The sequence below is a fragment of the Mytilus edulis genome, chromosome 5 (genome assembly GCF_963676685.1).
Source record: "Mytilus edulis chromosome 5, xbMytEdul2.2, whole genome shotgun sequence".
Classification (NCBI taxonomy): domain Eukaryota; kingdom Metazoa; phylum Mollusca; class Bivalvia; order Mytilida; family Mytilidae; genus Mytilus; species Mytilus edulis.
The window spans coordinates 74,091,597-74,101,829 of NC_092348.1; the positions used below are offsets into that span (position 1 = coordinate 74,091,597).

Sequence of the window (10,233 nt, forward strand, 5' to 3'; positions counted from 1 at the left end):
GTCGAACAAACGCCCCCAATAACATGAAAATGAGTGGTTGGCGACTAAAGTAATGCGACAAGGTATATTAAAAAGTTTGTTTAAGAGTCATTAAACATACAATTTACACGAATAAATGAAAGATTTCATGTGACAGTCGATAAAAAATCATTCATAAATTTTGCGATTTATAGCCAAATTAGATGTGACTATTGTATTTTAGGCACAGTACTTTTCGTACAATAATTCTGACAATAAAAACAATTATGATTATTTATGTTCATCGCGAGATATGGGTCTTATCTAATGCCATATATCTCACTTCATATATATGTCGCATCTTAGTGAATTACAAACTATTCATAAAATGTCAAATTTGTATATTTATCGGTTAATAGAACGCAAGGGACAAGACTGACTAAGAAGATAATCCGATTATATTACTTTATTTCTCTTTGATTTTTCTGTAACATTTCCCCGGATAGCGAGATACCTAGAATAAGCCATTTTTCTACAATTTCTTTCAAATGAGCAGTCAAGTTATGTATATGTAATTTGAAAAAAAACTTATATTTATTTACGTTTGATCATTTTTTCATAGCGTTATGTATTATGATAAGGATTGATCTTTTGATGTATAAAGGCAACAATAGTATACCGCTGTTCAAACTCATAAATCCATGGACAAAAAACAAAATCGGGATAACAAACTAAAACTGAGGGAAACGCATTAAATATAAGAGGAGAACAACGACACAACACTACAATGTAACACACACAGAAACGGACCAATCATCAGACAAAATTCACGAGAATAACAAATATAGCATCAAAACCAAATACATGAATTTGGGATAGACAAGTACCGTGACACGTCTTATCAGAATGTGAATTTACACTCTGTATGAATTGTTTTTATGAAGTTTTTATCCACTCAATATTATATTTATGAGACGAGGGTCTCACAGATCTTATGAAACGTTTAGTCCGCTGCAGTTGATGTTATCTATAAACGAGAACAGAAGAATGTTGAGGGATTCTCTCTGTTTCCTTCCTTCACTTTGTATATCGTTGCAATTGCAAGGCATACACATTATAGCGTACAGTAAAAGGTTGAGAGATTTCCTTTTTTTTTCTTTTTCTCACTATCTTATTGCTAATGTTTGGCGTAAACATGGTAGCGTACATATCCTTATTTTAATTTTTATACCTGTGTGTCGAAATGGTATTTTATAAGGTAGGTTATTGATTGGTTCAATTTTGTCAAACGTCACTTCTGAAATGCACTTTAGATATGGTGTTAAATTTATTCTTGGTATTGATGCGTCATATTTCTGTGAATTACAATTATACATTTACATCTTTTAATTACATATAAACTCATAACTGGAATTCATCTGTAGTGTTTCATGAAATCAAACAGACGAACACAGAAATATTAAGTTCTTTTATTTCTGATTCCCATTTCGCATGTCTATGAACATTTAGTGTAAATAATATCTCATTATAAGTTTAATTTTCATTTTTACACGAATTTGTTTATTGGTTGAGTATTTCCTTGATGCCCCAAAAGTGGTTAGGTATCAGAAATATCATTTCTTGGAATTCCAAGTCCGGCTGAAGTTATCGTGCGGTGAGGAACATCCGTTTTTATAATTTGCATATCAACAAAGTCATGTTCTGTCGGAAATACGCTAAACCTCGTGTTTGAACTTAGAACTTTGAATAATAGTTAACGCAACTCAATGAAAAGTTTTTAATTGACATGAAAGTTAATTTCTTATCCTACTATCTTATTGGATTTTTACCTGACTGTCTTTAATGTCCTTTACATATCAACTAATTGACGTTAGGCAAACAATAACCAATCGACCATTCTATTTGGTTTACGTACAATGGCAAATATTTCATAGATATAGGAAGATGTGGTGTGAGTGCCAATGAGACAACTCTCCATACAAATAACAATTTAAAAAGTAAACCATTATAGGTTAAAGTACGGCCTTCAACACGGAGCCTTGGCTCACACCGAACAACAAGCTATAAAGGGCCCCAAAATTACTAGTGTAAAACCATTCAAACGGGAAAACCAACGGTCTAATCTATATAAACAAAACGAGAAACGAGAAACACGTATATATTACATAAACAAACGACAACTACTGTACATCAGATTCCTGACTTAGGACAGGTGCAAACATTTGCAGCGGGATTAAACGTTTTTATGGATCCAAACCTTCTCCCTTTTTCTGAAACAATAGCATAACATCACAACAAAGAAAAACATACGATAAAATATAAATTGGCAGACTTAACTCATTCATGTTTATATACAGGAAAACATTTTGATAAATTTGATAACATTGCGATTGATGTATGGATGTCGTCATATTGAACAACTTTGGATGTAGTTTTTTCTACTCGATATTTTATTTATTTATGAGAAATCGTTTAATCCCGCTGCAGTTGATGTTATCTACCAAAGTGTACCGTATACATTTAGGTGATTGTCTTTTGTTGTCTTTTCTAAGTATCTCATTGCCATTATTTTGCATAAAAATTGTAGCGTACAGTAAAATGTTGTAGAATTGTTTTTGTTTCCTCCCTTGTGTATCTCATTGTCATTGTTGTTGTCATTGTTCGGTGTACACATTGTAGAGTTCAGTAAAAGTTTGAGTTAATGTCTTTTGTTTGCTTCTCTGTATGTTCCAAAATTGCTATTGTTTGGCGTAAACATTATAGCTTACAGTAAAATATTCAGTGATCGTCCTTTGTTTTCTTCTCTGTGTATAAAAAACAAGGCAGTTTTTGGCAATCTCATGTATACAAAATATAGCAAAATTTCTCTGTCTTTAGGTGTCATACCACCAAATCGTAGTACGTCACATGCGGTTGTATACGAAAATAGGCGAACAAAAATATTCCCTGGAATATGACAGTTCTAGGTAATTAATCCTACATTTTATTGCAGTAAAAGATTTCTGTGTCATAAACATATGTCTTGGGTATTTCAAAGCACCATTTTTTTTACTTGGGATTTCTATAGAATATTTTGTAATCTTAAGATTACATGGTGACTAAACCTTATACAAAGATAAAATAAGGGAAGAAATTTGATTGGTTAACTTCCAGTGATGGTTATTTTCTTATATGCAATGAAATGTTATGTGAATTTTTTTCTATAGTACTGGACAGGATAAAACTTTACTCATGCCAAGTGTTTCTGTATTTGAAAGAAAGATAAAAGAAAATTTAACAAAGACTAAGAGGGGAAATCAATGGTGGTATTACACCCAAAGGCACCTAGTCGATTTGAAGGGTATTTGTTCACTAATAGTGCAATATAAGTACAGTAAATAATAAAGAAACAAAATACCATCAATCTATATATTTTGCCAGTGGTCAAAGTTTCTTGTTCATCATTCCTTTACATATAATCTAATATATCATCTACTAATTATTACAGGTCCAAAACTGTATTTAAATTTCTATTGAATTTCATTCAAAGAAAGACAAATACCGCAAATATTTTATATAATTAATAATAATGTAGGGGAGCATTTATCTATAAACCATTGACATAAATCTCAATTTACTTTAAAAACAAATAAAGTATCCACTATTCATTTTATATCAATATCTATAAAAAAAGGGTACAAAAAAGTAGAATCTAATAAGTCTGTGTGCCAGAATAAAATAAAAACTAGGTCAATGGCACATAACATAATATGTATAAGACAACCTATAACAGTCTAGTACACATACAATCCGAATGAACATTTTATGGGTAAATTGTATGTATAACATCTTTAATGACGATAGTCTTTTAAAAGTAAAAGCAGCAATATAATCTGCCGAGTTGATTCTTCATTTTTATGATCCTTGAAGCTGAGCTAAGGAATCGATTTCTTTTTATAGACCGTGGGATTATTTTTCGTCAAATTCCATTTCTTTAGCAGACACTAGATCTTATAGTTCTAGCAGATAGTCTACAATAATTAAAAGACATAATCAAATGATCCCATAAACATACAAAAGTTTGTCATCTTTTCAGTTTAAGTACCATTAAGTTGAATGCTGACATTTCATTAATTTCTTTTCGTACAATTTTCTTACATTATATAACGGCTATGCCGACAGACTACAAAATTGAAATGTAATAATTGATGACACAATTGATTTGATGCTTAATGAATTTGTATTTCTCTTCTATTGAAAACGGAGAATATTAATACTGAACAATTATAATGGTACTTTCTGTCGTACCTTCAAGACTTATATGATAAATATGAATTACAGAAATATATTTGCACTGGTGAGACGAACACATTAGCCTCTGCGCACTGTATGCGTATCGACTTAGATATAAAGATAATATGTTTCAGTAAATAGTCATCGCTTTGATAAAAGGAGCTTCGTTTTGACAATTGTTTCGTTGCCATTCATACATTATCTTCCTTGTTTATCTTAAAATCATTTGGACCTATTCGGAGTTTTTCGTCGGGCTTTGCGTGTCATTGGGTCACCTCAGAAACATGGAGTATGAAAAGATACAAAGAGACAATCAAATATCTTATAGGTACCAGTCTTGTTTTACAACTCCAGTTTCCGGTGCATGTCAAAACATGGAGGGAAACAAAATAGTCTATTTTTTCTGAATTTTTTTCTGGACTTATTTTTTTCTGTTTGATTATAGGTTTATGCTGAATTGAAACATATATATATATAGATTTTAAAAAAATCTTGCATTTGATGTTATCTATAAACGAGAACAGAAGAATGATGAGGGATTCTCTCTGTTTCCTTCCTTCACTTTGTATATCGTTGCAATTGCAAGGCATACACATTATAGCGTACAGTAAAAGGTTGAAAGATTTCCTTTTGTTTCTTTTTCTCACTATCTTATTGCTAATGTTTGGCGTAAACATGGTAGCGTACATATCCTTATTTTAATTTTTATACCTGTATGTCTAAATAGTATTTTATAAGGTAGGTTATTGATTGGTTCAATTTTGTCAAACGTCACTTCTGAAATGCACTTTAGATATGGTGTTAAATTTATTCTTGGTATTGATGCGTCATATTTCTGTGAATTACAATTATACATTTACATCTTTTAATTACATATAAATTCATAACTGGAATTCATCTGTAGTGTTTCATGAAATCAAACAGACGAAAACAGAAATATTAAGTTCTTTTATTTCTGATTCCAATTTCGCATGTCTATGAACATTTAGTGTAAATAATATCTCGTTATAAGTTTAATTTTCATTTTTAAACGAATTTGTTTATTGGTAGAGTATTTCCTAAGTGGTTAGGTATCAGAAATATCATTTCTTGGAATTCCAAGTCCGGCTGTAGTTATCGTGCGGTGAGGAACATCCGTTTTTATAATTTGCATATCAACAAAGTCATGTTCTGTCGGAAATACGCTAAACATCGTGTTTGAACTTAGCACTTTGAATAATAGTTAACCTCATTGGTTGATATCTTTGGCGGAAGAACATGTGATACATCCTCATTCTTTCAATATACAAGCTGTGGGAAGGTCGTGCTCCACGTGTTGTCGGCAAAGTAACTATATTCTTTAACTTTTACTTACATATAGCCTTAGTGGCTTTAAGACCTTGGTGGTCATTTATATATGCCTTGGTGGCAATAGACCTAGGTGGTCATTTATATATGCCTTGGTGGCAATAGACCTAGGTGGTAATTTTTTATATGCCTTGGTGGCAATAGACCTAGGTGGTCATTTTTATGATTTTTAAAAAATACTAGCCTTGGGGCGACAAGACCTTGGTGGTCATTTATATTCGCCTTGGCGGCTTCTTGATAGAACTAGATGGTAATGTTTGACCTAAGTGGCAAAATGTTTTGGGATTTAGACCATGAGTAGTTATTATCAACCCAGGTGGTCAGATATTTGTTATGCCGTGCGCCGGTTAAACGCAGGGCAAAGTGCTATCGCTATACAAAATATATGTGGAAGTGGGGGCTCTGGCCATTTTGGAAAACTAGTTGAAAGGAGAATAATAAATTGTTTATAGGGTAAATACTTTCTTTTGTTACTTTTGAGTGTTGTGGACTCTCCATTTATTATTACATCGTACATACTGATAGAAATGCTCTTTAAGGACTTTGTTAGAAAAGAATAGAACTATTGAGAAAGTGGAATAATTTAGTGTGACATATCACTTGATATTCATGTTTTTTATCGGAGTGATGTGTATTGAATGATAAGGTGTCTTCGTCGAGGTCCGCGTTCAGCGGTCTGTTTGATGGTACATAGAATTGAATAGAATGTTTATGTTTTCAGATGGTGTTACCTACAGCTTTGACAGTCTGACGAATGAAGGAGAAGTAATATGACATTGCACGATGATTCATGTCAATGAGTTCGAACAACATTTTTAATAGGAAAGGATTTTTTCTAATCAGAATACGGTGAGAACAAATTGTAATTGAAGTAATGTTTTGGTTTCTGAAAATAGGAAAATAATGAATGGGGAAAATATTGATACTACACTAAATTATGTATGTCTGTGTTGAGAAAGGCAGAAGATGCCAATATGGCACGGTACTAAAAAAAGAAAAAAATCTGTGTTGGAAGCAGCTTTATGTTCAAATGAACCTATTCAAAAGTAATGCTTATAATTTTCCCGTAATCTCATGATGTTTTCTTTTGGATGTGTATTTAATTTCATTGATGTGTTGAAATATGTCACAAAAATCTTTTTGTCATGGGAGATTAAATAATGGTTGCAATATTTTTGTTTTGTTTTGTTTTATCTAATAAATATAATGTTGAATGATTTTGTATACTAGTACAAATGTATACTTAAATTTTATGTATGGTTAAATTTTTTAATTTAAATTTCTTTGTCTACAGTTCGAGGGACACTGATTCCCTAGTGGTTTTCGACGTGGATGGTAGGCAAAGGGATTTTTCCTTTTCAAACTGTGACTTATGCTGTCTTTAGTACAAATAAACAATTTGTTATTGGTTAATATAATATTTTCAGCAGACATGTGAAGATTCGAGTGGAAATACAATTGTCAATGTTCCTGATTATGAAGTAAAGAGTGTGTTTGATTCAACAACAGTAAAGAAAGAGACAATCCAGCATAGTTTACACTTGGAGGTTAAGTCCCTTTGCTTACAAGCTTTCCACATGCTGAAGATGTTATTAAAATGATGACAATGTTCATTTTGATATGGGTTCATTGCCTTATCTCAACTTTTAAAAGTCCGTATGTGGTCAAATTCATGAGAATTTATTGAATTATGAACTATTTATAAAGAACTGTGTACATGTATCTTTAAATGTTTAGAAGTGTCTTAAAGTAATTTTAAAAGGAATAATATTTAATAAAAGTGTTGAATTTGTTTTGAGTATTGGGAATACTATTCCTTAAGGGAAAGCCTTGCTAGCGGTGTAATTTGAGATTGGCCTGCAAATATGCTGTATAAACTATAGAGTTTTCTATGCCAATAACATAACATGAACTGGATGCAAGATTATATCAATCACTGAGGATATGTGTATAACCTCATTGGTTGATAACTTTGGCGGAAGTACATGTGATACATCCTCATTCTTTCAATATCCAAGTGGTGGTTGGTTTAAGGGCTATGTTTGGTCAGGCAATACATATTGCCTGTTTGGGTTGATGAGGTTCTTGATAAGTTCCCCCCTCTCCCACCCATTAGTACCAAAATGTGGATATGTTTTTATATTTATATTTTAATATTTGTATTACATGTATGCATTTTGGGTTGATGAGCACGAGACAACATTAAAAAAACATAAGCATTACCATGGGATCATGTTGACAAAACAAACCTTCGCTTTGTCGATTTTCAAGGGAAAGGTCAATTAGGGCAAGTGTATTGGTATGTTTGTGTTTGCTTTTTCATTACAATGGTAAAAATAAGATTATATATATCTCGGGTGACAATAATGTTGATTATAATGCTTCATTTTATGAGCTTCAGAGTAGTTTGATAACTGAAAAACAACTTCGCACTATATCCAGTGAGCCCTTCTGCATTGCATTGTGCATAGTAGTCCACATGTTGGTTTCTGAAACGTTAAGATATTATCTTGTATTCGGTTCTTTCATCTAGAGTTTTCTATGCCCATAACTTAACATGAACTGGATGCAAGATTATATCAATCACTGAGGATATGTGTATAACGCAACTCAATGAAAAGTTTTTAATTGACATGAAAGTTAATTTCTTATCCTACTATCTTATTGGATTTTTACCTGACTGTCTTTAATGTCCTTTACATATCAACTAATTGACGTTAGGCAAACAACAACAAATCGACCATTCTATTTGGTTTACGTACAATGGCAAATATTTCATGTATATACAGGACAACATTTTGATAAATTTGATAACATTGCGATTGATGTATGGATGTCGTCATTTTGAACAAGTTTTGGATGTAGTTTTTTCTACTCGATATTTTATTTATTTATGAGAAATCGTTTAATCCCGCTGCAGTTGATGTTATCTACCAAAGTGTACCGTATACATTTGGGTGATTGTCTTTTGTTGTCTTCTCTAAGTATCTCATTGCCATTATTTTGCATAAAAATTGTAGCGTACAGTAAAATGTTGTAGAATTGGTTTTGTTTCCTTCCTTATGTATCCCATTGTCTTTGTTGTTGTCATTGTTCGGTGTACACATTGTAGAGTTCAGTAAAAGTTTGAGTTAATGTCTTTTGTTTGCTTCTCTGTATGTTCCAAATTGCTATTGTTTGGCGTAAACATTATAGCTTACAGTAAAATATTCAGTGATCGTCCTTTGTTTTCTTCTCTGTGTATAAAAAACGAAGCAGTTTTTGGCAATCTCATGTATAAAAAATGTAGCAAAATTTCTCTGTCTTTAGGTGTAATACCACCAAATCATAGTACGTCGCATCCGGTTGTATACGAGAATAGGTCGAAAAAAATATTCCCTGGAATATGACAGTTGTAGGTAATTAATCCTACATTTTATTGCAGTAAAAGATTTCTGTGTCGATCATAAACATATGTCTTGGGTATTTCAAAGCACCATTTTTTTTACTTGGGATTTCTATAGAATATTTTGTAATCTTAAGACATGGTGACTAAACCTTATACACAGATAAAATAAGGGAAGAAATTTGATTGGTTAACTTCCAGTGATGGTTATTTTCTTATATGCAATGAAATGTTATGTGCATTTTTTTCTATAGTACTGGACAGGATAAAACTTTACTCATGCCAAGTGTTTCTGTATTTGAAAGAAAGATAAAAGAAAATTTAACAAAGACTAATAGGGGAAATCAATGGTGGTATTACACCTAAAGGCTCCTAGTCGATTTGAAGGGTATTTGTTCACTAATAGTGCAATATAAGTACAGTAGATAATAAAGAAACAAAATACCATCAATCTATATATTTTGCCAGTGGTCAAAGTTTCTTGTTCATCATTCCTTTACATATAATCTAATATATCATCTACTAATTATTACAGGTCCCAAAATGTATTTAAATGTCTATTGATACATTCAAAGAAAGACAAATCCCGCAAATATTTCATATAATTAATCATAATGTAGGGGAGCATTTATCTATAAACCATTGACATAAATCTCAAGATACTTTAAAAACAAATAAAGTATCCACTATTCATTTTATATCAATCTATAAAAAAAGGGTACAAAAAAGTAGAATCTAATAAGTCTGTGTGCCAGAATAAAATAAAAACTAGGTCAATGGCACATAACATAATATGTATAAGACAACCTATAACAGTCTAATACACATAAAACCCGAATGAACATTTTATGGGTAAATTGTATGTATAACATCTTTAATGACGGTCGTCTTTTAAAAGTAAAAGCAGCAATGTAAGCTGCCGAGTTGATTCATCATTTTTATGATCCTTGAAGCTGAGCTAAGGAATCGATTTCTTTTTATAGACCGTGGGATTATTTTTCATCAAATTCCATTTCTTTAGCAGACACTAGATTTTATAGTTCTAGCAGATAGTCTACAATAATTAAAAAACATAATCAAATGATCCCATAAACATACAAAAGTTTGTCATCTTTTCAGTTTAAGTACCTTTAAGTTGAATGCTGACATTTCATTAATTTCTTTTCGTACAATTTTCTTACATTATATAACGGCTATGCCGACAGACTACAAAATTGAACTGTAATAATTGATGACACAATTGATTTGATGCTTAATGAATTTGTATTTCT

General features: G+C 31.6%; 1 long non-coding RNA gene across 1 annotated transcript; it reads left to right on the forward strand.

Moving 5' to 3' along the window:
• Positions 1-6,304: 6,304 nt before the first annotated feature.
• Positions 6,305-7,370, forward strand: LOC139522518 (uncharacterized). Its single transcript, XR_011664458.1, has 2 exons — positions 6,305-6,426; positions 7,008-7,370. It is a non-coding gene; the product is annotated as an uncharacterized lncRNA (long non-coding RNA).
• Positions 7,371-10,233: the final 2,863 nt, after the last annotated feature.